Source organism: Dipodomys merriami, unplaced genomic scaffold (assembly GCF_024711535.1).
Source record: "Dipodomys merriami isolate MVZ:Mamm:240054 unplaced genomic scaffold, mDipMer1.0.p SCAF_553, whole genome shotgun sequence".
NCBI lineage: Eukaryota > Metazoa > Chordata > Mammalia > Rodentia > Heteromyidae > Dipodomys > Dipodomys merriami.
Window position 1 is genome coordinate 322,282 of NW_027206128.1, and position 17,975 is coordinate 340,256.

A 17,975-nucleotide genomic window follows, 5' to 3' on the forward strand; every position below is an offset into this window, starting at 1 on the left:
TAGAGATACATAAAATTGTATGGTTTAATGAGTATGTATGCAAGTAATTAAAAATAATAAGTTATAATAATAACAGAAAATAAACTTAACACTGGGGATTCACACCTATACTCTTCCATACTAAAGAGTCTGAGATCTTAGGATTCAGGCTCAAAAATAGCCTGACAAATGACTGAGACTCTTATGCTTGATTAACCACATAATAATGTAACAACAAACGGGCCAAACGGAAGGGGTGGTTTGGAAGTAGAGGGTAAATGTCCAGACAAAAATATATTTTTTAAAAAGTATGCCAGGTGCCAGTGGCTCACAACTGTAATCTTAGCTACTCAGGAGGCTGAGAACCAACAATCACAGTTCAAACCCAGCTGGGCAAGAAAGTCCTTGAAATTGATCTTCAATTAATGCAGAAAACCAGAAATGGCACTGTGGCTCAGGTGGTAGAGCACTATCCTTGAGCTGAAGAGCTGAGGGACCAGGGCCCAGGCCCAAAGTTCAAACCCCACTACCTACCAAAAAAAAAAAAAGAAGAAGAAAGAAAAGAAAGAAAAAGAAAGTGTTAGAAGTACTATCCCTGAACACAATAATTAAGCAAGAGCTCAAGTTTCTGAGTTCAAGCCCATTATAGTAGTATTAATTAATTAGCTAATACATGAATTAATAGCCAGTAGTTGAATAAGTGCCAGGAAATTTGTCAGGGAAAAAATGAATTTGCAATTCAGTTGTGTGTAGAAGCAACCACTGGGATCCTAGAAATGCTTTGTATTATTTGCTTTTTTTTTTGAGGTTAAATTATATGGCTACCTGGTGTGTGTGTGTGTGTGTGTGTGTGTGTGTGTGTGTGTGTGTGTGTGTGTGTGTGTGTTGTGTGTGTGTGTGTGTGTGTTTATATATATTTGTGTGTGCTGACACTAGGTCTTGGACTGAGGACCTGAGCACTGTCCCTGAGCCATTTTTAATCTTAGATTGTGATCTACTACTTGAGCTGAGCTACCGCTTCACATGAAACTTTTTGATAGTAATTGGAATTCAGAGTCTCAGAGACTTTCCTTGTTGGGATTGCCTTGGAATTTCAATCCTCAGATCTCAGCATCCTATGTTGCTAGGATTATAGGACTGAGCTATTGATTCATTGCTTCAATTCTTATTTATTAAACTGAATTCTGTATAATTTCACTGTATAGACATGAACAGCTCAATGATGCAGTAACATTGTGAGAAATGCATTTTAGGTGATTTTGTCATTGTGTAAGAAACACAGAGTATACCTAACCAATGCTGGGTCGTATAGGTTGAACATCTGCTATTGCCTCTGTATATAATAAGAGACAATACACACCAGATGTACCAGACTGTGCAATATTGCACAGTGCTTTGTAGTATACTTTTCCATTAATGGTTTATAGAACACTAATTCACAAGAAGTATAATGTAGCAAATATTTAAGCCAGTTAGATAGTCATTTACTATCTTTTATTATCAACAAATAACATCAATAAATAATGGGCTACAACTCCATCCAACTACCCAAGCAATAGGTTTGGACACAGTAACATAACATATATTAGTTACTGAGATCTCACAATGCAGCATAAAATGGGGTTTCATAATATAAGTTTATTTAGCAATCACTACTTAGCACCCACTTTGTACCAAAATTAATGGCTTTTTTCATAGCAGGAGTTTTCAGTATGGTAAGTATTTTTTATTACATGTAATTTACAAATTATAAAACAAACAGAGAGAATATAAACTAAACATCTAACTAAATTATTGATAATTATGCAACTTTAGGGACTAGATTATTTGCGTTTGTCTTGAATTTGATTCTCTTGTTTCATTTATTGGTTGATTGGAATAATTTTTTGTTTAAAAACTAATGAGAAATTTATATTCTCATTTTGTGTGAGTGTATGTATGTTTGTGCAAGAGAGAGAGAAAGTGAGAGAGAGAGAGAGAGAGAACAGTACTATTAAATCTTCTACACTTCCAAGAGAAAATGACTTGTATGACGAAATATGTGAGTAAGGGCTATAAGAAGATATAAATGGATGAGATCCCACACGTTTCAGAGCAACATTACCTGACTAGTTTCATAAGTGGTACTCCGTTATAAAATTATATGGAGAAAATCCATTTATATTTTAAAACCTTAGAAAATTTAGGGAGTCTTAGGAGTTTCTCTGTGTTACAAAAGAAGTCACCATTTCACCACTAAGTTCTCTTTCCTGAAATATCCTTTTACGTTATTTTTAACCACTGATTATCCTCAGGGCATTCAGATTCTTTTACTGGGCTTCAATATGAACTATATATATAAAAGCTTAAAATTATATATATATATATATATATATATTTTTTTTTTTTTTTTCTGGTAGCACTGGTTTGAACTCAAGGCCTGAGTTTTTTATGCAAATCTGATGCTCTCTGTGACTTGAGCCAGAACTCAAATTCTAGGTTTTTGCTGGTTAATTCATTAATTGGTTAGTTGTAAATGAACTTTACAACTTCGGGGTGAGGGGAGCAGGGGTGGTCAGGGATGGATGGGCTACTGGGAGAACAATGCTTATCAAGAAATGTACTCATTGCCTTACTCATGTAAATGTTACCGATCTGTACAGCATCATTACAATAAAATAAAATTTACACAAATGGTGCTAAGGAAAATGAAAAAAAAATAAAAGCATCTTCTGAACTCTGTACCCACGTTGGCTTTGAACAGTGATCCTTAGATCTCAGGCTCCTGAGTAGCTAGGATTTTAGAGGTGCACTACTTGCAGTGGCCAGCCTGATAAAGACATTTTAAATGAATATTTAAAAATTTAAGATTTCCTAGTAAAAATACTGAATTTGGGATACATAAACATTAGTGAAATAAGTTTATATGTTGTTATCTCCAAATTAAGTTAATAATAACTCTTTCTGTTTTGGAACTTTTGGGACAAACAGTCTTATCAACATCCTTTGGAAATGTTAACTCTCAAAAAGCAAAAGGGCAGCATTTATATCAAGACATAACAGAATTTCAGTAACAGATCTCTAAATAATGTTAAACATTTATAGAGACAAAAGCCTTTCCATCAGTATGCATAAATGTGTAAGAAAAGTTTACTCATCAATAGGTAGACAAAGGAGAAGTTTTTAATGTCAGAAATATACTTACTAAAGCAGCACACAAAATTAGAAATGTTGTGTAGATATCTCTGTGTATATTTGAATGTATTAGGCATGTTGAGATTTGATAGCATGTGACTCATATAAAATACATCTTTGCTAGAAGCTGCGCAAAATATACTTTTCTGGAATTTCTGAATTTCTCATTGCAAAGGAAATAAAACCACAAAGTAGATATGGACAATGTAGATGTATTTAAGTGATGTTATGCATCAAATTCTCAAAAACAATAGAGTATACAAATATATTCACTACAATATGGTAGATTCAAGAGAGACTGATTAGGGTAATTCCTAAGGAAGAAAAAACAGAATTCAGTAAAATTAAACACCAGGAAGCAGGGACTCAAAAGAGGTGGGGTGGAGTCAAGGCGAAAGGAGTAGACAAGATGACAAGAGGGACAGAATGGAGACAAGAATTCCACAGGGTAAGAAAGTGGGAAAGTGTGAATAGGGGAGAATACAAAAAATATTGAAAGGGTGACATTGATCACAATATATTGTATTCCTACACTCTTTGTTAAATGGCAATCAACAAACATATAAATGAATAATTCATGGACAAATTTTAAAAAAGAATATTTAACCAACCAAGCAATAGGTATAAATAGTCTTTCTAGCACCTCTCCAGAAAATAAAAAGTTACTGCCACAAGAGGTGACCAAAGTCGGTGTCTCTCCAAAAAATAGTCAAGAAGGACCAGAGAAATATTGTGTTAAGACTTGGAAAAATTATATTAAGTTAAATAAGCCAGATCCAAAGAAACATAGGTCTCATGGTTTGCCTTAGTTAGAATAACTAATACACATCAAGGATAATCATACCAGAGAAGCAGAAAAGGTCAAAAGCTATCCATATATGACCATATAAGATGATGCTACGTGAAATGAACACCAAGATAGTGACCCAAGAGGTTTTATTTTTGTCGCTGTTGTTTTTAATGTACTATGTGATATTTTTGTTTCTTTTGTATGTTCTTCCCCCTTAGTATAACCTCTGTTGTCACTGTATTTGATTCTGGTGCCCTGCATCTTGTATATGCAATTTTCTAATTTGGGGAGTGGAGGGGAAATAACAAAATGCTGAAATCTGGATACAGGCTGATTCATTGTAACAATGAGATGTACAAGACACTATGTTGAAAAGGAACTTAAGCCTTCCTAACTGGGTGAGGGGGTATATCAGTGTCGTTTTGATATGCATTTATTTTATGGCTAGAGAGGTTTAGCATTTCTTCATGTGTTTATTGGCCATTCTTATTTCCTCTTCAAAGAAGTTTCTTTGTAAGTCTTTAGCCCACTTATTATTTTTTTATTAAGGACTTTTTGTGTGTGAAAATACTGTACAGAATGGTTACAATTACATTGGCAAGATAATGAGTACATTTCTTATCAAGCATTGTAGTCTCCTCCTTTGTTTCCCCTTCCCATCTGATCCTCCCCCCAAGCCCTACCACCCAACCCTCCTCCCCCCCACCAAAGCTGTAAAGTTTGTTTTCGACATAACAACTTGTACGTCTCATTGTTGCAATGGGTCCACCCTTGTCCCTATTTAAACGATTTGTTTTTTCCCTTCCCCTCCACAAATTATAACAACATCAAATACAGTGAAAGCAGGAGTTATATAGTCGGGGACGGACATACAAAGCAACAAAGTAATAATCTTAGAAATGTGTTAGGGACAATCACATGAAAGAAAAAAAAACATTTGAATACATATCTTTAGTTTTCATTTCCCTAACATCAACTTATCTGACCTTTTCTGCTTAACTCAGACATATACTAGTTATTGCAGATAAGGGAAACCATGGGACCTATGTTTCTTTGGGCCTGGCTTACTTCACTTAATATAATTTGACATTGCCCCATTTGTTAGGAAATGGAAAGACTTGGAAAAAACTTATAGCCCACTTATTTATTGGTTAGTTGTTTCTTTGAGGATTTCTTGTTGGGGGATTCAAATTTTTGATTTCTAAGTATATTTTATATATGAGACCTTTGTACATTGTATGGCTAGTGAAGATCTTCTCCTAATCCGTGGGCTTTCTATTGATCTTGCTAGCTATGTCCTTTGCCATGCAGATGCTCTACAGCTTCATGCAATCCCATTTGTCCAACCTTTCTTTGATTTGTTGTGTTTCTGGGTCTCTATTAGGAAAATTTCAGCCTGTGCCAAGGAGACCTAGGGTTTCTCCTATTCCATGCTGTAATGTTTCAGAGTGTCTGCCTTGACCCAAAGGTCTTTGATCCATTTGGAGTTGATTCTGTTGGAGGGTGATATATAAGGAGCTAGATTTAGTTTTCTACAAGTAATAAACCAATTTTGCCAGCACCATTTACTGATGAGGCTGTTTTTTCTTCCATTCTATTTTTTAGGTCCCTTTTCGAAGATTAGGTGGCTATAGGTCTGTGGGTTCGTTTTTGGGTTTTCAAATCTATTCCATTGGTCCTGAGGTCTCATCACAGTTAGAATGGCTATACTCAAGAACTCTAATAACAATAAATGCTGGAGGGAATGTGGACAGAAGGGAACCCTACTGCATTGTTGGTGGCAGTGTAAACTGCTCAACCACTTTGGAAAGCAGTGTGGAGGTTCCTCAAAAGACTCCACATAGAGTTTCCCTATGACCCAGCAATCCTACTTTTTGGCATTTACCTGAATGATCATAAACAAGACCATACTAAAGCTACCACCACAACTATATGTATTGCAACATTATTTGTAATAGCTAAGACATGGAACCAACCCAGATGCCCCTCAGTACATGAATGGTTCAAGAAAATGTGATATATATATATATATATATATATATACATATACATATATCATATATCATATATAAATATATGAATTCGATGCCTCCATCAGAAAGAATGACATTGCCCCTTTTGTTAGGAAATGGAAAGACTTGGAAAACATTATATGAAGTGAAGCAAGCCAGGCCCAAAGAAACATAGGTCCCATGGTTTCCCTTATTTTCAATAACTAGTATTAAAATAAAAGCAGATGAACTGTTAGCAATGTAAAAAAAAGCCATATTGTCTGAATTTCAAGAGAATTTTCTTTAGGAAATAACATCAGGGGTGACTAACATAACAGGTGTAGCTCCATGTGCGACAACTGTGTGTGGAGACCATCTGGAACCTGCTGTTTTAAAGTATCTGATATTTTATTAATAATGAAAGAAATCTAGCTAACAGTCTTTATTAGGATGATTACGTTTCTTGGAGAATAGTGGTGATCACCTGCTTATCTACAATCTGTACTGCATGGAGAAAGGTTTTGCATGCCCAGGCCCATGTAAATAATCTTGGAGTTCTTCCATGAAAAGACACATAATTCAGTTAAGAAATTTTTTCCACAGAATTTTTTGAGAGATTTCCTCATCTGTAGTGAAGTCCCTGGCTCTCAGAAAATTTGTCTGTGCTAATTTTATTATAGATCATGTCAATACACTTGGAGCTAATTTCTCTCAGAATATAAACACTGACCATTTTGATCCTTATCCAAAATTTTTGGCTTTAACTTTTTCTAAAATGAAAAGCAACAGAAGGAAAAAGAAACCACCAACAACACAACAACAATTCCTCAAAGACCCTACTTGAAGATCACATTATATCTCTATGTAACTTCATTCAAAATTATTCTCACCATCTCAAAGCAAATTTGAAAAGGAAGGAAACAATGTCTGTACTTCACATATTCACTATCCTCAACAACAATAATAACCTTTTGTAATAATGACCTTGGAGATATTCTGAAAGTTCATTTATGGGCATTGCATGTATGCTGAATGTGGTAGATTTTAGCATACTAGGGTGAGTCAAGAAAGCTTGCATACAAATAGAAAATGTGATATATATCTGAAACAGTAATCAAACACAAAAACAACAAAAATGGACCATGTCTTAATAATCACAGAACTCAATAAATGAAAGAGGTATGAGCAGAAGGGGAATATTCCTAAATTGTATCTAAATTTTATTGCTAGTGCCTTTACTACAAATCTGGGTGACTTTATTCGTACATTCCGAAATTCTAACATTATCAGAGGCCTATTATGATACAATTGGAGAATCTTAGATAAAATCTCCAGGAACCATACTTATTATGGATGGCAAGTTTTAGAGTAGAAAATGTACTTGTCATATCAGGATAATACATGGAAATAAAATATCATGAGAATAAGAACAGCTCATATTTATTGAAATTTATTTTGTTGACCATATGATAAACAAAGCTAGTTAACTTATTTTCTGAAAATCCCAAGGAGTTCTCATAGGACAAACAAACATTATAGAAAGTCTTTCTTTCCACTTATTTGAGGATGTGCAGGACAAGAGTTAAGTCACATAAAGAACATCAAAAGAGAGGAAAAGGTGAAAAGGATTAGAAAGGGAGAAAAAAAGATCAGAAGTTCAGTAGAGCTAGACAAAAAAAACAAAAAGATAGTTAAGAAAGAAAGAAAAAGAGAAAGAAGACAAGAAAAGAAAGGAAAACGCACATTCATGTATTCCTATAATAAAAATTATAAGAGGAAAAAAATGTTACTGGAAAACAATTATTTTTTCAAAAAAGGCAAAAATTAAAGACTAATAAAATTTTTAGAAAAGGAAAAAAAATTATATATATATATATATATATAAGGTACCAAAAACCCCACAGTATAACCCCTGCTTTCACTATATTTGATGTCAGTATAACTTGAGGAGGAGATGGGGAAAAACCAGTTGTTTAAGGATACAGGTGGACCTGTTGCAACAATGAGAAGTTCAAGTTGTCATGTCCAAAACGAGCTTTACAACGTTGGTGCGCGGGGGGGGGGGGGGGGGGAGGGGGGGAAGGAGAAGGATTGGGATTGGGATTGGAGGGGAGGGGGGAGGCGGGGCAGGGATGTGAAGGGTAAACAAAGGAGGAGGCTGCAATGCTTGGTAGGAAATGTACACATTATCCTGCCCATGTAATTGTAACTCCTCTGTACAGTATGTCCACAAATAAAATAAAATTAAATTAAAAAAAAAGAAAAAAAAGAAAAAAAAAAGAAAAGAAGAGGAAGAAAAAAACAAGTTCTTTGATTTTTTTGGGAGGGGTGGGAAAAATCCTGTATCTCCCTTTTGTCTGTAAACAGCCTCTTGTTGGAGTCTCTGGTCAGCTTGAGATCCTGTGGCTTGATTGGTTTAAGTCAGATTGTTCGAACAGGCAGAAAAATGCTCTGCTTTACCCAAGATTTTGAGATCCCCCTCCCAGATTAGTTTAATTGGAGGGTGATCTGCTTTGAGAATCACAAAAGAGGGGGATGCAGTGGTGAGGCTAGGTTCTGGGTAAAGTTGAGGCCTTTCAACAATCAGTAGCTTTTTCCTGGGGCTATTTTGTGAAAAAAACTCACAGAGCCCAGCCTGGAGCCATTCTCAGGGTTTCTGTTTTTCAATTGATTGTTGAGGCTGCTAGAGGGAGGGGCAGCCTCTGGCTCTGGTTACCCAGTGAGGAAAGCCACTCCAATGGCTTTCGCCTGAGCTGGGTGACTTTTCCCTGGATGGAACCAAGTCTGGCAGGTCACTTCGCCGCCGTTAAGTTCTTGTGACCTGCTAAATGACTCGTTTTATTCCAAGGCCTGGGTTGGAGCTGGCAGCTCCTCCGAGCTTTGTTGGTATCCAAGATGGAGATCTCCGGTGCTGTGGGGGAGGGGTGGCCTTCCCTCCTCTGCTCCCTGAGAAGGAGTGAGGACGTTGGGCTTCTACTCAGGTCGAGTCTTGGATCCTGGGTCGTCTCTTGTCTGCACACTGCAGGATGAAGATGTCTGCTCCTTGTCGGTTCTTGCTGGTGTTGAGTAGAATCCGCTCGCCAGCTGTGTCTGGCTCCTTTGTCCCAGACTCTCTGTCTCTTTCCACTTATTTGAATTAAATCTGTCCATAATATTTTACCTTAAAATTCAAGGTCTTGCTAAAAAGAATTGTTTTCATTTAATTGAAATAATATATTTTCAAAACATAACATTTCTCATTAAAGTGTAAGAAAACCATTATGTATACTCTCTTGAAATCACATATTATTCAAAAAATGACTGTATGGAAATCAAAATATAGATGAAATAGGGATCTCTTGGAAGATAAAAAAATTAGATGGAACTTTTACAACTTTTTCTGACATAGGATTTGAATAATAGAATAGTTTTCTGTCAGTTTTTGTTAATCATATGCATATCACAATATATAATATATCAATATAGAATAAGCCTTCTGTATATAATGTTAGTGTAGATTATAGAATTAGCATTCTTTATTCAATATTTATATAGCTTATTCTATATTCTATATTTATATATTACATATTATATAAAAGTATTATTACAATATATTATGCTATAATTATTTTATAATATATTATGTTAAATTTTCAATTCTATATATCCTATATTACATGTTTATATGCATAGGAGTGATACATCTATGTGAACTTTTACATAAGTTTTTATTAATCACGTATAATATATTCTATTTTATATTCTATGCAATAGTATAGTGTTCTGTAAATTGGGAGATATGGATATATATGTGAATAAATTATATATAGATATATAAATATACAAACAAATGTGCATATATATTCATTCTCTGGTACTGGCACTCACATGGCCCCTTAGCTTCTTTGCTCAAAGCTAGTACTCTATCACTTAGCCACACTTGCTGTTAACTAAGGATAGTCTTGTGACATTTCCCAACTGAGCTAGCTTTGAACTGCTACCCTCAGATTGCGGCCTCCTGAGTAGCTAAGAATACAGGTGTGAGAGAATAGCACCTTGCTTCATAAGGCATTAATTTATAGATATATTTTTAATGTATAGATTTTTATTAATTTATAGAATACTATTTTGAAGAGAGATGATATAATCATTGATGAAATCATAAGATTCTATTTATTGACAGCATCAGAAGGCTTATAATTCCTTTTTTTCCAAGGAAAATTATTTTATCTGACTTGCTCATTAGAGTAGATTTTTAATATTTGCATATTACTAATTTTCTGCGTTCTACTTTCATATCTTATCTCTGCATGCTAAAATGTTAATTCATCCTTTTAAGATGGGCTTTTGTTACTTCTGTTGAAGCTGCATTCTCTTCTGTGATAGGTTCTTAATCCTTCAAGAACAATCTTTTTCCATCTTGCAATTCATTTTTTTCATAATTTCATAGTTCAATATTCCTGAAATGAACCTTCTATCATGTCATGTTCTTGCTCAAATGTTTAGCTGTTTCCTATTACCTACAGGATAAATTGCACTTCCAGACTGATATTCAAAGTTCTCACAAATGAAGACTGATCTTTCCAGAATCCTTCAATTGTAAAATATCAACTGATGCTGAAACCTTTAGTCACTTCCATAGAAGGTATTTAAGTCTTCCATTTTCAAAAACTCACAGTGAATATCATTTTCTAATTAGTCAATATAAATCCAAAACTCATTTCAGGAACAATACAGAGTTCTTCTCTTGGTAGAACACAGTAAAGCCTTCTCTTACATTTCTCATATAGTAATATAGTCTATAGTACAGTCTCATATAGTCTGTAGTAATTAATTCTCATGAATTTAGATCAGGTAATTTAAAACAAATCTGACCTCTGCTATGTCTTTCCATTGTCATTTTAAATACATTAGTTTTATAAAATTTAGAATACCCACAGATGCCACAAATACATTAGATATTAATACTTTCAAAAATACCTATATATCTACAATAGATTGTGAGACATTGTAAATAATAAGTCAATTTACTGCAGAGAACTACACACACATACACACACACACACACACACATACTATAAGGCATAAAAGGAGGCATCTATATAGCATTACAGACTTGGAAGTAATAAATCAATATTTATCTTTTTTACAAAATAGCTTCAATAGTATCATGTCACATTGTCCAGTAAGCAAGATTATTCCCATCACTGGCTGAAATTCCACCTGTAATTACCAATGGAACAATTTCCTCTTCTTAATCTCATGTTCGTTTCTAGAAAAATAAAGAAATAGATGTTTTTGCTATCTCTAAGCCAAGAACCTTGGCCTATAGTACTTGAACTCTTAATCCAACTGCAATATAGTTTCCTACTTATTTTGATTATGGGAGACACGCAACAACTTAGGAAATGAGAGGAAGAATGTAAACATAGCCAGGACCTATCATTGAACATGAGACCCATGTGAAATATAGTCTTGTTAAATTAGTCAAAGCATTGTTGAAATTTTCACATCTATGGAATTTCTTTGATGTAAGAAATGTTGTAAAATATTTTAGTGAAAATATTAGTAAACTTAGGAAGAACAAATCAAATGAATGAACATAGTGAGTATAATAATTTATCAGATTTAAAGTTTTAAAATCTAGTCTGTGTGGTTAAAAGTGTGGAAAAATAAAATCTGAGTAAAATAGGAGAAAGTTATATCACACAGCTGTTCAGTTTTTATGAGGGATATGATTAGAATCAAAGAAATACTAAATTAAAAGATGAATGTAATCATCACAGAAATAATGGATAACTTCTATATCAAATAGAAAAAACATGAAATTAAACAAAAGAAACTAGGATCATTGAAATAGAAGCATTAATTGAATTTATCCGATGACACACAACCAGAAAGAGTTCAAAATCTTCGATTATTATGGAAAAAATGATTTTAAAAAGCTTGCAGCAGGAATGTAAATGTCTCACAAACTTCAATGAAGACAATTGCAATAAAGTTTACCGTTATAGTTTCCAACTTGATTTTTTTCTCCTAAAACACAGGCCAAAAAGAAACCAGAGTAAAAAGAACTTCTTAAACCTGCCAACCTTAGGTAAGGAAAGAATATTTAACAAGTGTTGCATTATATGTTTTGAAAAATAGTGATCTTCACTGGCGATCCAGCTGCATTTTCTCTTGTATTTTCTAATTCACTAAGAATTTAATTATGTGCACTTTGCTTAAGATATAAAGGCTACCCATTTGCCACATAGGCTACTCTCTAAATTTCCAACATTTTTATTATTTCTTTCTCCTTTTCTTGATTTTCCCTTTCTTCATCCTCTACCTCCTCCTTCAATTTTTCTCACCCTTCTTCCTCTTTGCTCTTCTACTCACTCCTTTTGCTTCAGCTGTCATTGTTCTTTCTGTCCCATAAACAATCTGTCTGACCTCCAACATGTTCTTCTTCTTTCCCTCTTTTTCCTTCTGCTCATCTTTGTCCTTCTTCTTCCCTTGCTTCTCTTGTGTCCCTTCCCCTCCTCTCCTCTCTTCTCCTCTCTTCTCCTTTCCTCTCTTCTCCTTTCCTCTCTTCTCCTCTCCTCTCCTCTCCTCTCCTCTCCTCTTCTCTTCTCTTCTCTTCTCTTCTCTTCTCTTCTCTTCTCTTCTCTTCTCTTCTCTTCTCTTCTCTTCTCTTCTCTTCTCTTCCCCTCTCTTCTCTCTCCTCTTCTACTCTCCTCTCTTCCCTTGTCTTCTATCTCTTCTTTTCTCTCCTTCTCTATTTTGTCTCCTTAACAGTAATCTTATTAAGATCATCTCTTTAAGAATAATCTTGTCTCCTGTGCCCTAGATTTCTCTATTAATTCTTTAATTCACTTAATGCCATTTGTTTGTGGCATAATTTTAATCAAACAAAAACCTATTTTTAAATGTAACAGAAAAAATAGCAATACAGTAACCAAACTCCTAAAGAATGCTTTCCACTTTTTACATTTCTTCTACAACCATATCATCCTAGAGTTAGTACTATCAACAAACTCTAATATATATCACAATCTCACTGTTTGGATGAGAATAACTAGCATTCAGTAAGAACACATTTAATCATAGGTACTTCGCTAATAATTTTACAAATACTAAGTTGATTTACTCTTCGTAGCAATCATAGATATTATTGTTATAATCAGGTTAAAGACAAGAAAATTGAATGAAAGATTAATTAATATCATTACAGATAATTAAACTATTAATCCAGGCTATGAGAGTCATGAAAGTAGCACATCCTAAGATGCATTACATTGTCGTATAAAAATTAATCAGAATCTGTAGGATATTTTACTATTCTGAGATGTTAGGATGTTTATTGTAAGATTTTCATAGGTGGATTTTGAAGATAATATCTCCATGACAAGAAACAGAAGCTGGATGCTGGTGACTGGCAACTATAATTAGAGCTATTTGGGAAGCTGTGATCTAAGGACTATGGTTCAAAGCCAGACTGGGCAGTGAAACTCTTATCTAATTGACCAAAAAACTACTGAAATTGGGCTGTGATTCAAATAGAAGTACAGTGTCAGCCTCAAGTAAAAAAAAAACAAGCAAGATCCTAAAGCCCTGAGTTTAAGTCCCAGTCCTGAAACATACATACATACATACATACATACATACATACATACATACATACATACATACATACATACATGAATTAATTTATGTTATATATAGATATATATGTCATATGTACATAAATATGTTAATAAAGAAAGGAATAAGGAATTGTGGCATTAAAGTATCTTAACATGGAATTTAAGCACTAATTCTGCAAAATGAAATGAGCATGAAATTTCAACATTAATGCTAAATACAAAATGTTAGGTGATACGACAAAATTAACAGGACTTAAGAAACAAAGAACTCCCACTCATGTGGTTGACCCACTACTAAATATCCCCATGCTGCTGATCACATGTATGGTGTACACCATTATATGTTATAGACCGTGATAGACAATTTGCTCCAGGAAAGTTAGAATGAACGTGTGACTTTAAATGAGCATGTTTATTCCACAATGCTGTGAAATTTAGGAAATTATGTAATCACTTAATCACAATTAAAAAAAAGAACCTTGGGGAAAGTAGGGAGGGAAGGGATGGTAGGGGGAAAACAACGGAGGGGGTAACAATGCTCAATAGGAAGTGTACTCATTACCCTGCTCATGTAACTGTAACCTTGTGTATAGTATCTTTACAATAAAAAATTTAAAAAAAGAGTATATGTATATTTGAATTAGGGAAGGGAAGGGGAGTAACAAAATGGTGAGAGAAAAGACAAAGGGTGATCCAATGCAACAGCGATATTCATAAGACAATATGTTGAAAATGTTTTACCAGTTGGTGGGGGACACTGGAGGCAAGGGATGGGCAAAAAATGAGGCAGGGGAAAACAATATTTGACAAGAAATATACTCACTACGGGAACTATGCAACTATAATCATTCTGTCCATGACCTTTACAATAAAATTAAATTAAAAAAAGAATTGAAGAATGAAGCTATAATTTGTATTGAGTAAAATACTCATGTTGAGTATTCACTAGGAATAGAATGGAACATTAATAGAAGACTTTATTGTTCTCTGCTTTTATGTATAATCAATGAATGACTGAGTTTATATAGTTTCACAATTTAGGAGAGCTAGTAAATTTCTTAACATTTAAAAAATCAGAAAATTATGTAAGCAGTGTATTTTTCACTGAAGAGTCATATTTAATATTGGAAGTCAATTAAATTTGCTGTTCCAAACTATTAAGCATTCTATCAACAATATTCTTAGAAGTCTATTTTATTTGGTTCCCAGAACATAATAGTGCTAGCCTGGAGCATGGAGAAAATAGGCTGAGTCCTCACTGAAGCCAGAGGGAGCAGAGATCTGTCACTGGTATCTGTATTTTTACTTCAAAATGTTGCCTAAAGAGGACAAATCAAGTTTATAGACTATTGAATGCTATTGACTCCAATAAAATATTATCAGGCCATCAAAAAGAGAACAAAAACTATTCATTTCAAACATTGTGCTTAATTCTTAAAACTATAGCTCATATACTACAGTGAGTAAGAAAATATACTACAATTTTTTTCAAACTTTTTTTGGGGGGTCCGTTTGTGGGGCTTGAACAATCCGGGCCTGGCCTCAGCTCTTCAGCTCAAGGCTAGTGCTCTACCACTTCAGCCACAGCACCACTTCTGGCTTTTTTTTCTTTTTGCATATATGGTACTGAGGAATCGAACCCAGGGCCTCATGCATGAAAGACAAGCACTCTACCACTGAGCCACCTTCCCAGCCCTTTTTCAAACTTTTAATGCTGAAGAGCATAGATGTTTGTAGTATGTAAATAAATATACAAGGATATTTTAATTCATTTACATTTCTAGGTTTCCTAACACTGAACATATTTGTGTTTAAAACACTTAGTTGGATGCTGATAATTAATTATGGTAATCCTTGCAATTTAGGAGACTGAGATCTAAGGATCCTAGTTCAAAGCCAGCCTGGGGAGACAATTGAGAGACTCCAATTAACTAGTAAAATAATAGAAGTGGTGGCGTGGCTCAAGTTGTACAGCACCAGCCTTGAGTGGAAAATGCTAAATAATACTGTAAGCCACTGAGTTCAAAACTCAGTACTGGCAAAAGAAGGAAAAGGAAATATTCACAAACCTGGAAAAATTGAGAAAATGGTGTATATTCCTATGTTTCACTTATAAGTCATAATTCAGTCCCTACTCACATAGATAAATTTCAGGGTAGAGTTTTTTTTTTTTGGTGTTCTGAAATGCATGATCATATTTCCTATTCATTCATTGAGACTGCTATTTAAATTTATTAAAATATTTAAACTAGAGTATTTTCTTCAATGCAGGGCTGGGCAATGTCCTTGAGCTTCTTATGCTCAAGTCTAGCACTCTAACACTTGAGCCACAGCTCCACTTCTGGCTTTTTCTGTTTAAGTGGTACTGAGGAATTGAACCCAGGGTTTCATGCATGCTAGACAAGTACTCTATCACTAAGCCACTTTCTCGACCCTTGTACATCTTTAAGAATGAGAAGAAAACTAAAAATTTTTGAATAGATTCTAGAAAATCATGGTTCCTAGAAACATATTCATGAATGCCATTTTTGCCACACCACTATTTTCTTTACAATTCACAAAGAATTTGTATTACTTATCTTCACTTTATATATAGATATAGAATATATATATAGGTATATATATCTGAACTTTCATATATATATTTACATATATATGTAGATCATGTAGGTTTTAACATATGAACTCAGGGAGTCGTGCTTACAAGGCAGGCAATATAACACTTGAGCTTATTTGGCTCTTTCTTACTTTATTTTCCAAATAAGGTTCTATTTTGGGTGCCTAGGGCTGCTGAGCCTACACCTCTTACCATAGCTGGAATCACAGTTGCATTCTACATTGTACAGCTATTTGGTGTGACAGGGCCTCACTAATTGCACAAGCTGGCTTCAAACTACTTCTTACAGTCTTGTCTTCCTAAGTAACTGGGATAGCAGGCAAGAACCACCACAGATGGCCCTGGATAAAAATTCTGATATCTCCATCTCACCTCAGTGTTTCTTATCTGATTTTTTATTTATATAGTTCGTTCTCCATTTTTGGTGCTTGCTTTCCTCCAGAGACCGAGATCAGAGGATCATGGTAGGAAGCCAGCTTAAGAAGAAATGCCTGTAAGATCTCATTTCCAATTAACTAGTAAAAAGCTGATTTAGAGAGATGCCTGAGGTGTTAGAGGACTAGTTGTGGGCAAGACAGCCTAGCAACATCTGGATGCAGGGGCACATACACACACACACACACACACACACACACACACACACACACACACACACACACACACACACACACACAACGAGGTTGAACCAAATTCAGGCTATATAGCAACAAAATGTCAGAAAGAATAAAAATTTTCTTGATTCATTCATCTACTGAGGGGATCAAGAAATTGTACACAATGGAATTCTATACCTCTATCAGAAAGAATTACATCACCCCATTGGTTAGGAAATAGAAAGACTTGGAAAAAAATTATATTAAGTGAAGTAAGCCAGGCCCAAAGAAACAAAGGTCCCATGGTTTCCCTTATTTGTAATAACAAATAAGTATATGCTGGAACAAGCAGAAATGGTCAGATAAGATGATGTTAAGCAAAATGAAACCCAAGATAAGGACACAAGTGTCTTTTTGGTTTCTTCCTTGCTATTGTTTCTAACATATTTAAAAGATATTTCTTTTTTGCTTTGTATGTCCCTACCCCACAATATAACCCCTGTTTTCTCTGTATTTGATGTTGGTATAATTTGTGGAGGGGAAGGGAAAAAATGAATTGTTTAAATAGGGATACAAGTGGACCCATTGCAACAATGAGATGTACAAGACAGGAAAACGAACTGTACAATTTAGTCAGGGGTGGAGGGGTGGAGGGGTGAGATGGGGGATGTACCCTGGAGGTGGGAGAGAAGGGATGGTAGGGGAAAAACAAAGGAGGAGACAACAATGCTTGTTAGGAAATGTACTCATTACCTTGCTGATGTAACTGTAACCCCTCTATACAGTATTTTCACAATAAAAGAACTTAATTCAATAAAGAAAGAAAAAAGTTTCTTAATACTAGTAAACATTTTTCCCTTTTTAAAATTTTCACATTCTTATTGACATGTCTTTCTAAATGATCTTTACTTTTATGGGTATCTGATTAGATCCAGGAAGAGGGAGTTAAGGCCCTACATTAGTAACTCTGAATGTGAGCCAGAAACTTAACTTTCCACTAGTCCTACAGGCGTCCTTGCTTTCTTTCTGCTATACTACACTGATTCAGAGTATCATCACGAGGTGCTGACTCAAATCCATTCAAGCAATAGTTGATATATTCTAGGCCTTTTGGAACTATGTGTAAATGGAAGCATTTTTCTTTATAACCAGCTTCAACTCTTTCATTATTACATTGTAAAATAGTATATGATGCTGTCCTAGCATCCAAAATATCTCATCTTC